This window comes from Macrobrachium rosenbergii, chromosome 6 (assembly GCF_040412425.1).
Source record: "Macrobrachium rosenbergii isolate ZJJX-2024 chromosome 6, ASM4041242v1, whole genome shotgun sequence".
Classification (NCBI taxonomy): Eukaryota; Metazoa; Arthropoda; class Malacostraca; order Decapoda; family Palaemonidae; genus Macrobrachium; species Macrobrachium rosenbergii.
Genome location: NC_089746.1, coordinates 37,425,874 through 37,445,060, shown reverse-complemented (window position 1 = coordinate 37,445,060; position 19,187 = coordinate 37,425,874). Strand labels below are relative to the sequence as shown.

Genomic DNA, 19,187 nt, shown 5'->3' with positions numbered 1-19,187 from the left:
TGCCAGCAAGATGGGTCCCAAGGTATCAGAAAAGCCTAAGGAGCAAGTAAGGTTGTTATGCTTATCGTAAAACTTGAAATGATGAAGTGCTTTGATCACAGTGAACAGAATAAGGACATTATACTGGCAGTGAGCTTTCCTGCAGTCACCATTCATGCACTCTACATGCAGAGAAATAATCTCGAAAGCTGTCAAATTTACTACTGATTTCTAATACTGTATAGCAAAATTGTCTCTTTTAGTTGGTGTCTGGTAATAGATAAAATGGAAATTATTGCTTTAGTGGATTAACAGATTGTACAAAATGTGTTTCATTAAGATATCATATACAGTACTTAGGAAGACATAGGAAGTCTTTTTAATAATCTGAAACAGAAAGCAAAAGAAGATGATGATAAAAGGTGCAATTCATAAGCAGCCATGGATGGTGTGGTAACTTTTTGAAACAAAAGAAGCTTCATGGCCTAAATTTTGCTGGAGAGATTGTTTAAGCTGATGCTGCCAAAATGTTACCATAGGAAATCATCATCAGAGGAAATGAGGAAAATAATTACAGAAGCCTGTTATGCATATAAGCATGTGTTTAGCTGTAACAAAACTGCAATTTACTGGAAAAAAAGAAGTGAAGCAGACTAAGGCATTATACAGTAATGACATCTTTACACTAATGCCTCTTATTAACACCACTGGTGATGCTGTCCTCAGGCCTCTGCTTGTGTATCACTTGGAAAATCTGTCAATACTTAAATGCATAAAGTTATATTTCAGGCTGTGTTTCATTTGAAGCTCTGATTAGTCCTGAGCACATAAGAGAACAATGTAGACCTTTTTTAAAAAATACTGTAAAGAAAATAACCTAAATAATAAATGTCTTGTGACAGTCTGTATCAGTGCTGCTCATCCAATTTTCATTAACAAATGCTGTGTGGTAGTGACATTTGCAATGTATTGTTATTGCTAAACATGTAACTGCTGCAACTGTGCAACCAAGATCTAATACCCAAATCTATGGCCTACTATATGCAAAATATCATGTTTTACTCAGGTGACTTAGAAAGGACAACTCTTAAGCATGTTTTGAGAGATCTCAAAAGATCTTGGTGCTACTCTTGAAAGACCAGCTGTCTCAATGAGGAATACTGTTTTGAGGAAACTATCTTAAATAAAGATTTTAAAGGTTTTAAACAACAATAAATCTACTATGGAAGTAAGGTTTATGGAAATGGTAATGATGATGTTGAAGAGGTTATGGCATACTATGACCAAGAACTGGCAGATGATGGCCTGATGGAATTGTAAGAGGAAATTATATCAATCAAAATTGAACACAATTGTGAATTTGTCCAAATACTGATTACATAGTTTGTGTGAGATGGCCTCTATGATTGATAGGGTTGCAATGATTGCATAAAGTATGACTTTAGTTTTGGATGGGCATAGAAGTTTAGGGAAGGTTTGCAGCATGTTTTGAATACTCACAAAGGACTGTATGATAGGAAAAATGCATAGGGCTAACAGTTAACCATACTGCACTGTCATTCTTCAAGCCTCCTACTTCTAAAGACAAACTTTAACACCAAGGCAGAAAGATACACAAAGTGTAGGTGCTAGTGAACTGCATACCTTGATGGATTCAAATACAGTACTGTGTTAATAAATTATCTTCTGTCCTACCCAACCTTCCAGCAACTCAGCATAGCACACAACCACCATCACCTTTCATCCTTCCAATGTACTAGATTTTTTCACAATTCTGATAGATGAAACTACTCTTTGCATACATTGCTTCTATTAGACTAGTGCAGATTGGCCTGGGCATGAAGGGTAGGGATTATTTTAACATTTGTCATTTAGGGTTAGTGGAAAGGTTGTTTTTGGGCCTGAGAACACTAAAATATGAGAGTAATTGCTTCTTTATACTATTTTGGCTATTGCTTCTTTCCAGTATTTTGGCTCTCAAAAAATTTCATGGGGATGCTCTACTTTTGGATACCAAAGAAAACCTGTACAGTATCTAAGAAGTAAAGCTGATGATCTCCACAATTTTTAAATATTTTTTTATCAGAGAAAATGCAGTAGGTAGGCTATTTTTGAGGGAATATGACCTAACCAGACTTACCTATACCAGACCTAATCTTGGATGCTGTGCCATGATCTGGTGCCACTGTCACACCTCCCCAGTAAGCCATGACCCCTCACTCTGTGTTCTACACTTCCTATTATGCATTACCAATCTAAACTTGGTTTTTTTCTCATTGTGCACTACACTGCTAGGGATTCTGTGTAATACACAACTTCCCATGTGTAATAAAGAATGTAGGGTTTACTGAAAATATAGCATACTGTGCAACAGCAGCAGCACTGTTGGCAAAAAGTATATTTGGCACTGTAAAATCAGTATCCCACCTCCCCACACCAACTTACCTGAAATAGATTCTGTCCTCAGCATCCCTAAGTGCACATTTGAATAATAGAAATGTATAATTTTTTAAAAACTATTTTCACATACAAACCCATTACTTATACAATATCCTAATAGCATGGTCCACTAAATCCCGCACACATTATAACACTATACAAAAAGAATATATACTGGTGGGAGACAAGTGCCATGAATGCACTCCTCGATCCTCAGGTCCCCAGAAACCATTTGGTTCAGTTTTTGAGTAATATGGCCACATACTATATCTGTGAGAAATCTTCAGGGTTGGGAGGTGGCTTACTCCAAGGACAGTAATCAGTTTGTATGCAAACAAAATAAATTTTGTTCTTGCAAAGTTAGACTTATACTGCAAAAATCCCATTACAGTAATCTCTCAATTATCCAGATTAATAGAGCCAAGACCATGTTGGATAAAGTCAAAATCTGGATAAGGTAAAAAGGAAAAAATACTAAGGGTGTAAAACGGCAACTCTGTACCCCGACTCTCCCTACCTTGTCAATACTACATAACCGTAAACACTCAATATGCTTATAAACAACAGCTATCACACTTTAAACTGAACACTTATGTCAACGGTAATTAGGTAGTTTAACAGCCCTTATTTGTAACAAAATATACTGTATAAATACACTTTGGAGAAAAAAGTGAACATTTTTTTTCTCTTGTACGCAACGCATAATACTGTACAGTGCGTACTTTTCCAATTACAGTAACAAGGGTATCACTTTTTTTTTTTTCCCTAAACCCATTAAACATTACAGTACAGTATAACACTTTAAAATACATTATACACCAAAAAAAGCAAACCCCTTTTTAGGTAGGTGTGCAGTACTGCATATGATACACTATAAACATTACAGAGCAGTATAACACTTTAAAATACATTGCATACAAAAGAAAAGCAAACCCCTTTTTAGTTTTCTGTACTAAAAGAAAACTATTGTGACAGCTTTGTCTGTCCGTCCGCACTTTTTCTCTCTGCTCCCAGATCTTGAAAACTGTTGAGACTAGAGGGCTGCAGGTTGGTATGTTGATCATCCACCCTCCAACATACCACATTGCAGCCCTCTAGCCTCAGTAGTTTTTATTTTATTTAAGGTTAAAGTTAGCTATAATCGTACTTCTGGCACTGCTGTAAGTACCAACAACACAGGCCACCACCAGACAACCAGACAGTGGCTGAATTTCATTCAGCATTATATGCTGTACAGAAAACTCAATTGCGCCAACGAAACTTTGGCATATTTTTTGCTTGTTTTCTCTCACAATTAACACAACATGGTGTTTGTACTGTGTACAGTACACTTCCGAATAAACAAATTACTGTATCACTCTCTTTTTCATATTGCCTAAACCTTTAAACATTCATACATTGTACACAAAAGATAAACAGAACTACATATATAAAAACACCTTTTCTGTCACTTAATGCTTATGATGACCAGACTATTAAAAACTTGAGATTTACTAGTCCTCCTCCTCCAGTTTGACTGTGTCATTAAGACAGCATCTTCTCCCTGTGCCTCCTGTGACTCCTGGGAGACAATGAGTGATGAAGTGGCTAGAAGAGGTGTACAGGTGCTAAGAGGGTCACAGTCATCATGGTAATCAAAGTGGAGCAGCAACAGATCAGATTCTTGGCTGAAAGAGCCCCACACATCAACAAAAGGTGCGGATGTGCTTGCCTGCATTTTCAAGCTGAATGACCAAGTGGATGGTGATGGGCTTGAGTGCACAGGAGTTTGGGATCTGAAGCAGCTGTTGAGGGTATTTTGACAATATGAATGATGATTCTGCTTCGCAATGACATTCCCCTCAGAGTCAATCATGGCCTCTTCTCCCTTCAGCATACGGTTCCAGGCATGGTTGAGGGTCTCTGTGGTGATGTCCTTCCAAGCATCTGTGAAGTTGTAGATGACAGACTTCAGGAAATACCTTTAAAGATTCTCCAGTGTCCCCACTGTATCCAAGCCTTGCTCCTCATCCTCTTTGTCCTCCAAAACTAAAATCACCTCCTCCAGGAATTTCTTCTGGTATAGCAGCTTTGTTGCACAATAACACAGTGGTCCATTGCCAAATGAGTGCAGTCATATTAAGCTGAAATAAATGACCCTAATATGACCTTCACCAACCAACTGGGTTGCATAAGGATATGCAGGTGCATTGTCCATGAGAAACAGAGCCTTCACCTTATGTCTACAATGCCAAGTCCTGTGTCTTATGATGAACAACCTCCTTACAAAAGTGATTATGGAACCAATCTGTATTGATCTTGGAGGTGAACCAAGCCTTCACCAAGTCAATGGGAGCCTATTCATCAACCAACACAGGGCATGGGGTTGCTTTGTATGTCCAACTACTAATGGTTTGCAATGATGGCTACCAGTAGCATTTGCACATAACAAAGACATGCATTGCTTGGAAAACTTTTGAGTGGGTAAATTTTTTCATTCTCATCTGCCAAGGTGTTAGTGGGTAAGGAGCAACAAAATAGACCAGTTTTATCAGCGATATAAATTTGCCATTAAACAAGACCTTTCTCACAGAGTATTTGCAACAACTGGCAAAATTCCTCTATTCCCTCCATCAATCTGTCCAAAGCCTTGCCATGAGTCTTCATGCTGGAAATCCCCTATTGAATTTTAAACCAAAATAGCCAACGTTTGAATGCCTTAAAGTTCACAGCCTTATGCAAGCCCACAAACTTTGTAGCTGCAGCCTTCATGTCAGCACCACATGCGTTCACTCCTGTAGCCCTTGCTGATGAAACCAATCAAGGTTGACTGACTGTTCAGTATCCTCATGACAGCCTTTGCCATGACCTTGCAGACCTGACTCTTGGGTGTCTTCTTCACAAAGTGTTGTTTACTTCTTCAGCTTGTCCTAGGAAATCTTCATATCATACAAGGTTGACTGTGCAATGCTGTACTCATCCATGATACGTGACATAGACCATTCTGCCTTGATTCTCCAGACAATGTCTAGTTCCTTCTGCAAGGTCAATGCCTTCCTCGCCCTCTTAGGACAGCCACAACACAGGAATAGCAAGACCTGCAATGCTCCAGGCACTGTAACAAAGGCTACATGCTCAGGGTAAAGCATCACACATTACAAACATTCATGAACAATTCAAACAAGCAACTGATCACCCATGACTTTACATAGAGGGGAAAATGCTCTTTGTTACAGTGTGTACTGCTACTTTCCAGACATAGCCAATTAGAGAAAGATATGTTTATGATACTATGTCTATTAGCCATTAAAGAACAAAAAAAGTCACAATGATGTGGAAAGGTATACAGTATGCATTTCTGCCAATAGCAGGAAAGCTTGCAAAAAACCCGAGTGCTTGCCCACCCATGCACCTTCTATCATATGCCACTGAACTGATGACATATCTATATCAGCCAATTTAACACAGTGATGATGAGTTAAGTGATGTGCTTTTAAGCCAATAACAACAGCAAAAACTAACTCTCTCTCTCGCTTTGTCATTTTTATTGGTTTTTCATAATTTTATGCAGTGTAAATTACTGTATAACAAAACAGTAAGAAATAAAAAATGAGAAATTATAGGGGCAAAAGGGAAGGTAGGTGATATTCTTTAATAAAATGTGAAAAAACGTAAATGTGTTATAGGCTGTACCTGTATACATAAGGGTGTTTCTTAGCACAGTATCAGTTGTTTCTCTCTCTCTCTCTCTCTCTCTCTCTCTGTATTGTACATTTGTACATGATGGTTATTTTATTGCAAGTTATAGTACAGTATTGTCATAGCCTTTAATAAAATATGAAAAAACAAATTAAAAAGTAAAAAAAAAAATAAAATAAAATAAAAGAAAGCTCTAATGAAGTCAAATGCCTGCCTACCCCTCTCCACCCATCCTGCACTGTATTCCCACCCCTCCAAGCCCAGGAAACTCCTTCCTTATCCACTCTTATCCCCAACAACCCTTTCTCTGCACACTCAGTCCTATGAACAATGTTACTAATGTTCTCTCTCCTGGCACTGCATTGCCAACTGCTACCCTCCTGTCGTGCCCAGCCTTCCAACATGAATTGTATAACTCACTAAAAGGTATGGCATCTCCCCATCTCAGTACGTCTCGTAAATATTTTACCATAAAAATACTCAGAATTTGTTACTGAGTTTAGTTCTTATGTTATGATAATGTGTGAGCTGTAACCATAATTTTGCAAAATAACACAAAATTATTAGTATAACTTGGTAAAATTAGCATATTTTTACGAGTATCTTGGAAAAGAGGCCCCGGACAGAGTCGGAAAGATTCACTTTCAACTTTCCGTGGAAGGTACAGAAAGTTTTTTTGAATTTTTTTCTTATACCATGTGCATTTACATATCTTTCTTTTTCCATGGATTATTTTTTTTTAAACTGGCCAACATTAAAGTTTGTCCAGTCTAGGGGTGTTCTTAATATATTTGTGCCCAGCCAGTAAGGGTTAAAATTTTGTCCCAAAACATGGTTTCATATACATATATCATGTACGGTGAGAGATGCATTTTCAGTAGATACATGACAGGGATATGCTTTATGTTACAAGCTTTTTTTTTCAGTGGGTTACACTAAGCTAGGCTTCCTACGCCTGTCTCAATTTCTTTAGATTTTAATGTTAATGCATATAATGTCTTAAGTTAGCTTTTAGCTAATTAATAGGCCTAGAAGCAAAAGTTCATCAGGTTAAATGCGAATCATCATACATTAAACCAGGCATAAACAACAGCAAGTACAGGCAGTCCTTTGGTTATGTCAGGGGTTCCATTCCTGAAGCGCAATGTAAGCCAGAAAAATGTACTAAAAAATGACTAAAAATGAAGTTTTCATAATAAAACTAATATTGTAATACTTACCTGAACACCTGAATTAGCCCTTAATCCCACTAGCCCGAACAACTCTCAATTACCAATCCCACTATTGGGAATTTTAACAGCCAGCGTTACCAACGCTGCAGGTAAAATCTTTGTCACTTGAGCTAACATAACATACGGTTGGCAACACTGACACAGGTGTGCGCCGACGCTCCCAAAATTGATGTGGGGAAAAGAGGGTGGGAATCATTCAGGTGTTCAGGTAAGTATTACAATATCAGTTTATTATGAAAAATTCATATAGCAACACACTCCCTGAACACCTGAATTTGCCCAATTAACAACATTTAGAGGAGGAGGGATCAATTCTATTGCATGCCTTTTGACAACTGCTACCCTCACCGATCTGCTCTGCATAAAATATCTGTTTAGTCATACACTCGTCATATCAATCAATGCTTTCAGTGAAGAGACATGTTGGAGAGTACTTTGATCGACAGTCATGTCAGTACTCTTGGTCCGTTGCCCTCCCACGTAGCTCTTCAGAACCTCTCATGTATGGAGGAGAATGAGGCAGAGTGCAGAGCTGCTGGCCCTCCGGGAGAGCCGTCTAAGTTTGCGGCACACCGCTTTTTACAACCGCAGAGATGGCAGCTCACCGATCTGCTCTGCATAGGATATCTATTTAGTTATACACTCACCTTATCAATCGATGCTTTTGGTGACGAGACATGCTGAAGAGTACTTTGATCGCCCGTCAGGTCCATACTGTCTAGGTCCGTCGACCTCCCATGTGGTTCTTCAGAACCTCTCATGTATGGAGGAGTATGGTGAACCTCCCATGTTGCTATTCAGAGCCTCTCATGTAAGGAGGGAAATGAAGCAGTGTGCTGGGCTGCTGACCCTCCGCCATCCAGGTGCGGATAAGGCCTGATGACCGACAAGCGAAGAAGTATCTCAGCGCCGACGAAAGAGCCTAGCCTACTAGAGCACCCCCTTGGACTCTCGTAGGGAAACTATCAAAGACTAAGATACTTAAAATGTACTAAACCTAAGTTCATGTAATTATACTATCACTGTTGTCTAAGAATTCCAAAGACAAAAAGGAATTCCTCTATCTGGTTAACCTAAGAATCTCCTCCCTAAGTGAATACCACCTCAGCTAAATGAACACACCCTAGATAACAGATTTCGCCGCTACACGTGGACTAAGAGAATAACCCTCCGAACCTCCGCACTAAGCGAATACCACCTAAGCTAAATGAATGCATCCTAGGTAGTAGACTTCGCCGCTACACGCTATGAGGCAAATCGAACATCTCTTAAGTAAAGGAAGTAAACGCTGAGACAGACTTCCAAGTAGCTGCCTCCAGAATAGAAGGCACTGGATAATTCCTTAGAAAGGAAGATGAAGTGGACATACTCTGAATACTGTGCGGTCGGGGAAATACAGAGCTTAAGATGATGACAAAGAACCCTGAGAAGCCTGGGAAATCACCTCCCTCCGAAAGTAACTAATCGCATTCTTTGCCACAAATTCCGGAAGACAGATAAATACGTATCATTTCTCGAATAGGAACCCAACCTAGAAACTGCCTGAAGCTCACCCAACCCTCTAGCTGAAACTAAAGCCAAACAAAAAGCTACTTCTTAGCCAGTGTCTTAACATTATAGCTTCAATGGGTTCAAAGACAGGGTAACGCAAGAGAAACATTGAAGTACTTCCGACAAAGTCCCACGGAGGGGCCCGAGTCGGCAAGACAGGACGTTCAATCTTAAAAGAACGTAATAAATCATCGATTATCTTACTCCTAGAGATTTCAGGAAGGTGGAAACTAATTGTACTGTTAATTGTTGAGTGGTAGTCAGCAATAGCTGAATACGAAAGACCCCTGACTTGCCAAAGCTATTTTGGCTATGGAAGGTCTAGAGATGGAATGACCTTCCTTACGACACTAACTTCTATACCTTTTCCAGCTGAATCTGGTAAAGCTTACGGGTTGACTTTCTCAAGCTAAAAGAAAGCTGTCTAGCCACAGCTTTAGGGAGTCCGGACTGTCTAGCGGCTCTCTCTATAGTCGCCCTGCAACTAGGTACAGCACACGAGGGTTTGGATGATAATGGTGAGAATGCGGTCGTCTGAGAAGAACTTATGCATGGGTAAGGACATCGGAACTTCCGTAAGAAGCTCTAGGAGTTCCGGAAACCAAGCGTGTTAGGGCAAGCAGGGAGCTATTAAAGTCATAGACGTCTCGACACTCTCCCGCAATTTCCTTATTACCTGATGAATGAGACCGGATGGAGGAAAGGCAAGCAACTGCATGTGATTCCAATTTGTAACATCACACTGGTGCCTATCGACATGGGGACCACCATTGGTGAGAAATAAACCGGAAGATGATGGTTTAATCACGTTGCGGAAGTCCACCACTGCTGGCCATTTCCCGGAGAACCTGACAAATGGCTTCCAGAGCCAATCCACTCTCCCCCCCTCCAATACCTGACGGGAGCGACTTAGCGAATCGGCCAGTACGTTGAGACTCCCTGATATAAATTGGGGAAGAAGAGACACTTTTTGTTCTTTGCACCCTCTCAAGACTCTCTGTGCTATAGTGTTGAGTTCTGTTGAGCCTGTTCCCCCCAGAGTTCTTCAGATAGGACACAGCAATTACGCTGTTGCTAAACATAGCCACTACTCTGCTGCGCACTAGGACTGAAAACAACTGAGGGCTTCCTTTACAGCCTTGATTTCTCGAAGATTTATTGACTCCTCTCGTTCCCAAACACCCCCAAAGGCCCTAGGCCTGGGTTTCCTTCAACCTTGATCTGAGGCATCTGTGTACAGATGAACATCGGGAAGAGAGGAGTCGATAGACCTTCCCGATGTCAGATGCACTTCTTCTGACCACCACAGACGATCCAACAGGCAAGAATCGCTCCCCACTATAACTGCATTCTCGTTGCAGAAGTTCCAGCGATTCCTGAGACATACCTGAAGAGAGCGCATCCGGAGACGAGACCCTGGAATTAAAAGAGAGAGAGACATTCTCCCTAAGAGGCTTCTCCAAGCTGGTACTGGCCATTCCCTGCTGGACAGGAACCCTTCTACCTGCTGAAGGACCGACTGGATCCTCTCAAAGGTTGGGAAAGCCCTCACAGAAAGAGAGAGAATCCTCCTACCTGAATAGGTTAAAAATTCCTTAAGAATTCCCTCGCTCTTACTAGCTCCTCTAGAGAGGAGGCAAGGATCAACCAATCGTCTACATAACTCAACACTGTACCCTCGATGATGCATAGTTGCCGACACCAGAGACATGAGTCATACTGGCTATGTCATCATCCTTGAACAAAGAATTAGCTAAGGCTAAGGTGTTATAAGCAATTGCTCTTATGAACGTCCAGATACTGAGGAGTAAGATGACCAAGCACCTGCTTCCCTAAGAGAAGTCTCTACGAGCCGAGACAACGCTGGAGACTTTAGACAGGATTGCCTCAACCGATTCGTTGAATGGCAACCTGACAACTGCTGAAGGGTTACCTCGAACTGCATAAATCGGAGAGAGAAGAGAAGAGTCCAGTCTATTAGAAGCAACTACCGACGCTAAACAACTGTCCGCCTCCTCCAAAGCCTGTCTAACCCGATCGAACCAAGCCAGCCAACATGAAAAAGAGGCAGGAGCTGGCTTAGTGGCATAAAAAGCCTAAAAAAAAAAAAGACTTGAATTGACGAAATTGGAAGGTCCGGGTTCTTGCTTGAGGGTACGAAGAAGTAACATACTCAAGCATGCATCTGTAATCGTTACTGCTGGCAAGAGGACATTCTAAGTCCACCAGAATCTCCAGCACCTCCAGATAAGAATCCTGTTCCGCAATGCCCAAATGGTCTAAGACCGATGAAGGAGGAGGAACTGAACAAAAGCACCTACACCTAATCGGGTACCTGGAGCTGAATCAGCATAGTTGAACCCGCCGGGAAGAAGAGGAGGCTGAACCGAGAAAAACCCGGAGCCAATTCCCCATTACTACCAAGGGGAAGACGAGTGAGAGTAGCCAAACCCATACTACTAAACCCTGGGGGAGGATGCGCAAACAAAACCACTTGCTGAGGGACAGAAGATAAAGAAGAAGGAGGGAGAATGAAAGAGGTAGAAGCTACCCTGGGAGTTACTGCCGTGGAAAATGCAGGCAATGAAAGCTATGGACCGCTCGAAGAAGGTACCGCAAGCCCTGCCAAAACCGAGGAGCACAAACCCAAACTGGAAGTGACAGACAAACTCTGTAAAATACCTGATACTACTGGAACAGCCGCTTGAAGCGGAAGCAAGGGTTGCACATACACAAAGGGAGGAAACATGAAACACCTGCAGCCAAATTCCGCCGAAACTGTTTTCAGCTGTCCGGAAGCTTACCCTACCGGAGAAGACTGTACTGATGAAGGAAAGGTGGGAGGCAGAGGAATATCAGACACATAAAAAAAGTTACCTGAGAGGAGAAAAGCCAAAGTCAAAGAAGGAGGGAAAACGAAAGATGCGGAAGCTGCAGGAAAGACTGGAGCAGAAGAAGAAGAGGCCAAAGAGGAGACTGAAAAAAGGAGCAGCAGAGAATGTGGGAGCAGGAGATGAAGCGACAGATAACTCTACTGTACTGAGGAAGGAAAGGCGGAAGACAGAGGGATAGCAAACACATAAAAAAGGTTACCTGAGAAGAGGAAAAGCCAAGAGTCGAAGAAGGAGGGAAAACAGAAGATGCAGAAACCACAGGAAAGACTGGAGCAGAAGAAAAAGAGACAGAAGAGGAGACTGAAAAAGGAGCAACAGAGAATGTGGGAGCAGGAGATGAAGCGACAGATAACCCAGAAGAAAACTTAGAACAAAAGGACAGAAGGTACACCAAATCCGCCCCCGCCTCGATAATCCTGAAACATATCCGACATGAATTCTGGACGCTACTGTGTCACATACTCTCTAACGTTAGAGAAACCATTAAAAAAATAACCTCTCACCATAGGTCTGTACCCGTCGAAAGACCCAGCAAATCCGCCTTATATTCCGCCACATCCAATTGCAGGTCCCACAAACCACTTTTAGAAGCCGAAAGGACACACCAGAATCCGCCTTACTACATGGAGGAATAGAAAACAGATAAGGGGGAAACTACAGTAGAAGATTCAGAAACAGTCGGAAGTGAGTTAGGAGCTAGGGCAGAAGGATTCTGCACCACCGGAACTGAAACATTGACTTGAGACTGAGCCAGACTGAAAAGAAGCGATGAAGGCGAAACTCTTGCCAGAGCACAAAAATCACTCGAACCCGAAACCGGAACCCGTCCAGGAGAACGACTCTGCACCCTTAATACCTTCTCCTCACTACCTAATCCAGACCTTTCCTCCTTTATCACACCTAGATCTTGATCCTGACTAACATTATCAACATTAAATTTATCAATACAGGCAGTCCTCGGTTATCGGCGGGGGTTGTGTTCTGGGGGTGTGATGATAACCGAAAATCGGCGATTTCTGGCGATTTTGGGTCTATCGGCGCCGAAAAGTGCCAATTTTTGGTTATCGGCACCTCTGTTAGGTATGTATTGGCGCCAATACCAAATTATTGGCGCCGATAAGCGGAAATCGGCAATTTTCAGTGCCAAAAATTGCCAATTTTTGTCACTAGACAAACGCCATAAAACCGGATCGCCATTAACCGAGCCTGCCGTTAACCAGGGACTGCCTGTACTACAAGGGTGTGGGGGGAGGGATCCTTCAGTGCCTGCTCTGAGCCAAGGGGGCCAGCAGACCCTACCCACTTGGAGGCTTGTGGTTCTGCCATTACCCTCAGCACCCGTTAGGGCTGGTTCTGGAACAGGCAGGGGAACTGAAAGGGAAGAAGGATTAGACATCCTAACACTACTACTATCCCTATCTGAGAAATGCTGAAGACCAGCCATTAAATTTTCCATACTACCTGCAATCCTATCCTCTATCTGTTTGACTACCTCTGAGCTCACTAAATCCATCAACTGATCTGTAGCAGAAGCCTGAGACACTTGAGGCAACGAGAATCTGACGTTTGCCACCCTTACTAGCCAAAGACTTGCGATGACGAATGTAATCCTCCATCTCTTGTGCCTTCCAATTGGAACATTCATCACAATGAGTCTGCACATCGCACTTAACCTTCCTACATACCTGACAGAATGTCTATCGTGTTTCAAGGTACTCATCCGTCTCTGGCAGGAAGAAGAAGCGATGAGCTCCAGCATCCACAGTCGTAGGGGCAGTTGAAGTCGACATCGCAGCCAAAGGCGCGGTAGTAGAAGGTGAAAGAGTCCATGATGGCCAATCGAGACAGGGAACCAGCGAGTCCAATTCCAAAAGACGTTCCACATCGAAGATATCCAGAAAATCCAGGAGAAAAAACTGGCAAATACAGTCCAGATCTTCACCAGAAGTCCAAAATACAAAGAGAAGTCAGGCAATAGGATTAAAACCTTGCACTGCAAAAGGAAACAACCTTCCAGCAGCGCAAACAAAAAGCAATTGACGAAAGTGGGAGTGTCGGCGCACACCTGTGTCAGTGTTGCCAACCGTTTGTTATGGTAGCTCAAGTAACAAGATTTTACCTGCATTTTTGGTAATGCCGGCTGTTAAAATTCCCAATAGTGGGATTGGTAATTGAGAGTTGTTCAGGCTAGTGGGATTAAGGGTGAATTCAGGTGTTCAGGGAGTGTATTGCAATATGAGAAATAAAGTGATGAAATCCTTACTTTTTAATCCTTTGGTTGTCTTGAAAACTTCCCAATTGATTTACCCTTGTTCTGGTGAGGTGTGCATCCATGATCTTGTAGAATCTCCTCCAAAAATGTACAAATACTCTTCCGTCGTTTACAGCGGCATAAAGACTGAAACAACGTAACCTTGGAACATCCGCTGTAACCCGAACGGACATTTTGATGAATGTATTTGAAAAGCACCAAAGTTCGGAACAACGTAAGCTGAGGCTGACATAACCTGGAGACTGCCTGTACTGACATAAACAACTGAATCAAGAAACAGCTGTTTGATAATGTTATATACCATATCTATTGAACATTTGAGTTGTATTACAGTTGTCGACTTCTTAAAAACTTGCTTATTTTCAATGGTGATTTCCAAAAATAAAATAAAATTTTATTCATTCTACACACAATGGAGAAGAATGTGATAAGAAAGTACATAAAACTAAACTTAAGCTGCAGGTTATAGCTGAAGCTGAAGAAACGAATAATGTGCGAGCCGCAAAATGTTTTGGGAGAGGCAAAAGCAACGTCTGAAAACTGGCAAAATCACACTTTTATTTCATTTTATTTAATGCATTTATAAAACCAAGCTTTGATAATTTACAGAAAAATGCATCTTAGAATTTTGTCAATCAGCAACTAATGGCAACGATGACGTAAAATGCAATCAGCCTTTGTTTTTAAGAATGTACACATTACCAGACTGCAAATGGCACACAATTGCTATGTTAATATTAAGAATGTACACATTACCAGACTGCAAATGGCACACAATTGCTATGTTAATATTTTATAATACAATAACATGACAATAATACATGCAATATAATTGGAAACCATAAGTAAAAGAAACAGTTTTATTAAAATTATCATTAGTCTCCATACAGCTATTATTTGAATATTGCAAATGGATATCTGTCAGTGTAATAACCTAGCCGCAGCAATAATTGTCTCTCTCTCGAACACATTTTATATCTCATTCATGTATGGTGTCACCCCCTAATAATAGGTTAAAAATTAGGTTAAGGAAAGTCACATGATACAATATTATATACAGTAAACATGAATTTTCACACTAAGTGGACTATAAATGGCATTACATTTCATCGATCTTAATACCTTATATAAACCCATCCATAATAAAATACCCTTTTACTGTGTGGGATGCATCCAGGTGCCCAAAGCAAAATGTCTCCCCCCAAAAAAAATAAATGCCTCCACCATGCATGCTTAACCAATTCCTTATTATTTGATGAAATTGTTGATGCTCCTCATTCTACTGAGTCTATCTCAATCTGATAGAGCAGGGAAGGCAAAACAGCACTTGAGTTTATGATGAATGGGTTTGTATAAAAACTCACTTTACTGTACAAATAGCTTATGAAAAACACTCCTAAAATAGCCTGAATAACATTTAGAAGGGAGGAGGAAGCAGATAAGTCAAAGAAGGAAGATTTCAGAAGAAAAGACAACATGGAGTTTTCAAGTCAGAGAGGTGCTGGCAGATCCAAATGGAGTTTTTCCCAGGTTTATATATCTGCACCAGAAAGATTTCCAATTCCATACATTGGGCACTCCCATAAGCAACGGTCTGACATGCAAAAAAGGAGGAGGAGGACAATATGGTACTGTAATGCATTTAGTAATGTCAATAAAATTAATGTGTGAGAGACAGAGAGGGAGGGAGTGGGCCTAGAGTAAGTGCATATTGTTTCTTGATGCATTTCACAAAGAAAGTGGTGGTCATGTACATATGCATTTATCAATTTACCTCCCACCCTGACAGGCACTGCCAGGAAAGTGCAAATCAACGTTCACTGTCCACCCTCAATAAGGACAAGCGATCATTCGCTTGGGCACTCTCATTTCACTGTCTTATAACTCTATCATAATTACCAGATTTCTTTCTCTGTTAAGCATAAAATATATTTATTATTTTCATTAGACCCCAGTGAGCTCCATAAGTGATGAAATCCACTAGGCTGAGATGCCACTACTACAAAAAATTTTATAAATCCAAGTTGGAGAGTCTTTCAAGAACTACTTGACTATAGTGTGTGTGCCAGGTTTCATATTTCCATAAATAATAAACAGAAATCATGAAAGTCTATGCAACTAGTTTGACCAGTCCTAGAATGGGAAAGTCAGTCTTCCTTTGAACTGCATCCAAAACAGCAGGTTTGTCCATACTTAAAATGGAAGTTCTTATAATATACTCTCCTTGCAGTGATTGAGCTTGATTTAATTGATTTAGTTTTAGATTGTTGTAAAACAAAAATTCATACTCCAGACCCTGGCCTACTGTGGAACACAATGTTAAAGTATGCATTGTACTTTTAAAACCCTTAGGGAATTATTTACGAGCATACCTAACAATAACCTTACTCCCCAATATATCCCATTACTTTTACAATCAACTCTGAGGATTTACTGGAGGTCAAAATCTGTCTGGACAGAACACTCACACTTCACTGAGTGAAAATGCTTAGCAATAATTTTCTTTGATCGCTAATGTAACAATATACTTCAAGCTATATTAATGAATTTGGTGTAATTTTAAAGCTAAATATGTTTAAAAATCCCCCAAAAAAAAAAACCATTATCACAAGTAAAAATTAGCCATAATAAAAAACTTATTTTTGCAAAAAAATTCATGATAAATTGGAGGTAAAGGTGTTCATGCAGGGTAAAAGTATAATACACTAGATTGCCTTTCTGATTATTTGAGCAATGTGTTACCACAAAGTGCATTGAAAAAAAAAAAAGAGATATACTTAAGTGGTGTAAGTTCACTAAGTGGAATAACAGTTTATGTTGCTTTTTTTAACAAAATCACCATACATCAAAATAAATATATAAAACACTCCATGACAACAAGAAGGACGTATAAGTGCAGTGCCAAATTAAAATTCAACTTATGGCAAATTTATTAAAGAATATCTTTCGACACCAACTGTACTCATCATCAGAATCTCAAAGGTTGAAAATGGATGATGCCTGTCATTTCATCAGAATCTCAAAGGGGTGAAAGAGGATGGCTAAATCAATGAACAAAGAGATGTAAACAACAAATATACAAATGAAAGAGTAGGAAACCAGCCATAGAGATGTGCACTATTTTTTTCTGAGGATAAATTAGGCTAGGCAAATAGTAAAGCAACTGATGCAATCACACAGTTGCTTCGATGAAATCAAGTGGAGATTAAAATTAGAGAAACTATGTGATAAGGTCTGAACTGACAAGGGTAAACAATCAAATATGAGATTGATTTATATCGAAGAGCCTACTGGCCTGCAAAAATTGGGTATCGGTCAGCAGAATGCAAAGTACCAAATTGTTTCAGTGACATCTGAAACCTGTGGACAACCCCTTTATAGTCAGTTTCAAAGATGTACAAAATTGCTGTTGAGAAATTCTTTTAAGACAGCACTGGGATCAATATAAAATACATACTTGGTTGTTTGGTCTAGAAAGATACACCACCACACAACTACGAGTCATGCAAGTAACTACAGCTTTGAAAGCTAATAGTATGTTTAATGGCAGACATATCTATAAAAGATTTTTTAATGCATTTTATCTGTAAGATTTACCTCTGTATGTGGAATACATATATTTCTTAGTTCTCTATTTCTCTGCACCCTACTTGGTTGAAAACAAATCTACAACTCTAGCTACGGGTATATTAAAAAGAACTGTTGAATACAGTAAAACAAGACTGTCAACACTAAACAGGCTAGAGAAATACCAGAAGACATCAAAGCACTAGCACTTTTACTAAACTAAGGAAAAGGGGAGAGAACTGAAAGATATCTATCATACATTATAAAAGCAGAAAATAAATGGCACAAAGTTCCTACCAGGCATTGCAAAATTCATAATTTTTACATGAATTTTCAGGGCTACTTACTGGGGATTCAATAACAGGTACTTATTATGGCACATTCTGAAAAATGATTGGCATAACTCAATTACAGAACATTACACTATATGATGGAAGTCTAGTCTACAGTGATGTTGCACAGAAATTATATCTTATACTTCAATTTCTTCTTGTTCTATCATTGTGGGCAATATACAAAATATCCTTTATGGACAATGCAAGTTGTAGAATTTCATGTTTCTGTTTTAATGCAATAGTAAATAAGGAAAACAGCCTAATACCCTTATCTCGACCGGACCTGGGATGGAACAAGAAAACAGGAAGAAAGTTACTCTCAAAATATTAAAGGCAGATTTGTTTCAGAAATTTTTGTAATGGGATATCAGGAAATGAGATAACTGTAAAAATGTGAGAAACACTTCAAACAGCCAACAAATGAAGAATACATTAATTACCATTTACCTTACAGTGTGATTTGAACAAAGCAGAATGTGCTACAGATAAATTAAAGGATGAAAGTTTTAGTCGTTCTAAATATAAGGCCTTCTTGCATTAACATTCTCACAACCTCCACAATTTCCGTGTCTAACTGTTCAATTATTTTCTTTAAAAATTTGAAGAACAGAAAAATGTAAAATCAAATAAGGGTTTAAATAAGGTTTTCTTAATAGAAATCTAAGGAAGAGAATGAACCAAATTTGATATGTTGATCTTTGATATCTTTTATTATTATTATTATTATTATTATTATTGTTAAATAGTTTAACTAGACCACTAGGTTAACATTATTAACTCTCATGGCCTGAATGGTTTGCTCTTGATAAATAAATTAGATTTTACTGTTTTTAATATACGGTAACTTTGTAAAAATTTGAAGATTGCATAAACTGATGATTTGAAGATTCTGACAAAATTTTTTTCAATGATCTGTTTTCAATACTTGACATACATTGCTTGAAAATTGGACAGTCAATGCAGATGTTTGATTGTACGTGCTGTTCTGCATTCTTTAATGTCTAAAACATGACATGAGGGTCTGCAGTATAACAAAAACACAAAATAGAGATGAAAATACTTGATACAGCATTCTAATATTGTCAGGATGACACCTTACCAACCAACAAGAAAAACACTACATATACTTTTAATATGGCACAGGTAAGTTTCATAGCTAATACATATCCCATGTAGGTCAAATAGTGTCTATCAAGGAAATGTAATTCACTTGACAGATATTTACACTGATTTATTATAT

At 39.6% G+C, this 19,187-nt stretch overlaps 1 protein-coding gene across 1 annotated transcript in view; it reads right to left on the bottom strand.

The window, feature by feature from the left end:
• The window catches only part of LOC136839449 (uro-adherence factor A-like), a 296,005-nt gene that overhangs the window by 51,358 nt on the left and 225,460 nt on the right, over nt 1-19,187 (bottom strand). The window lies entirely within an intron of this gene.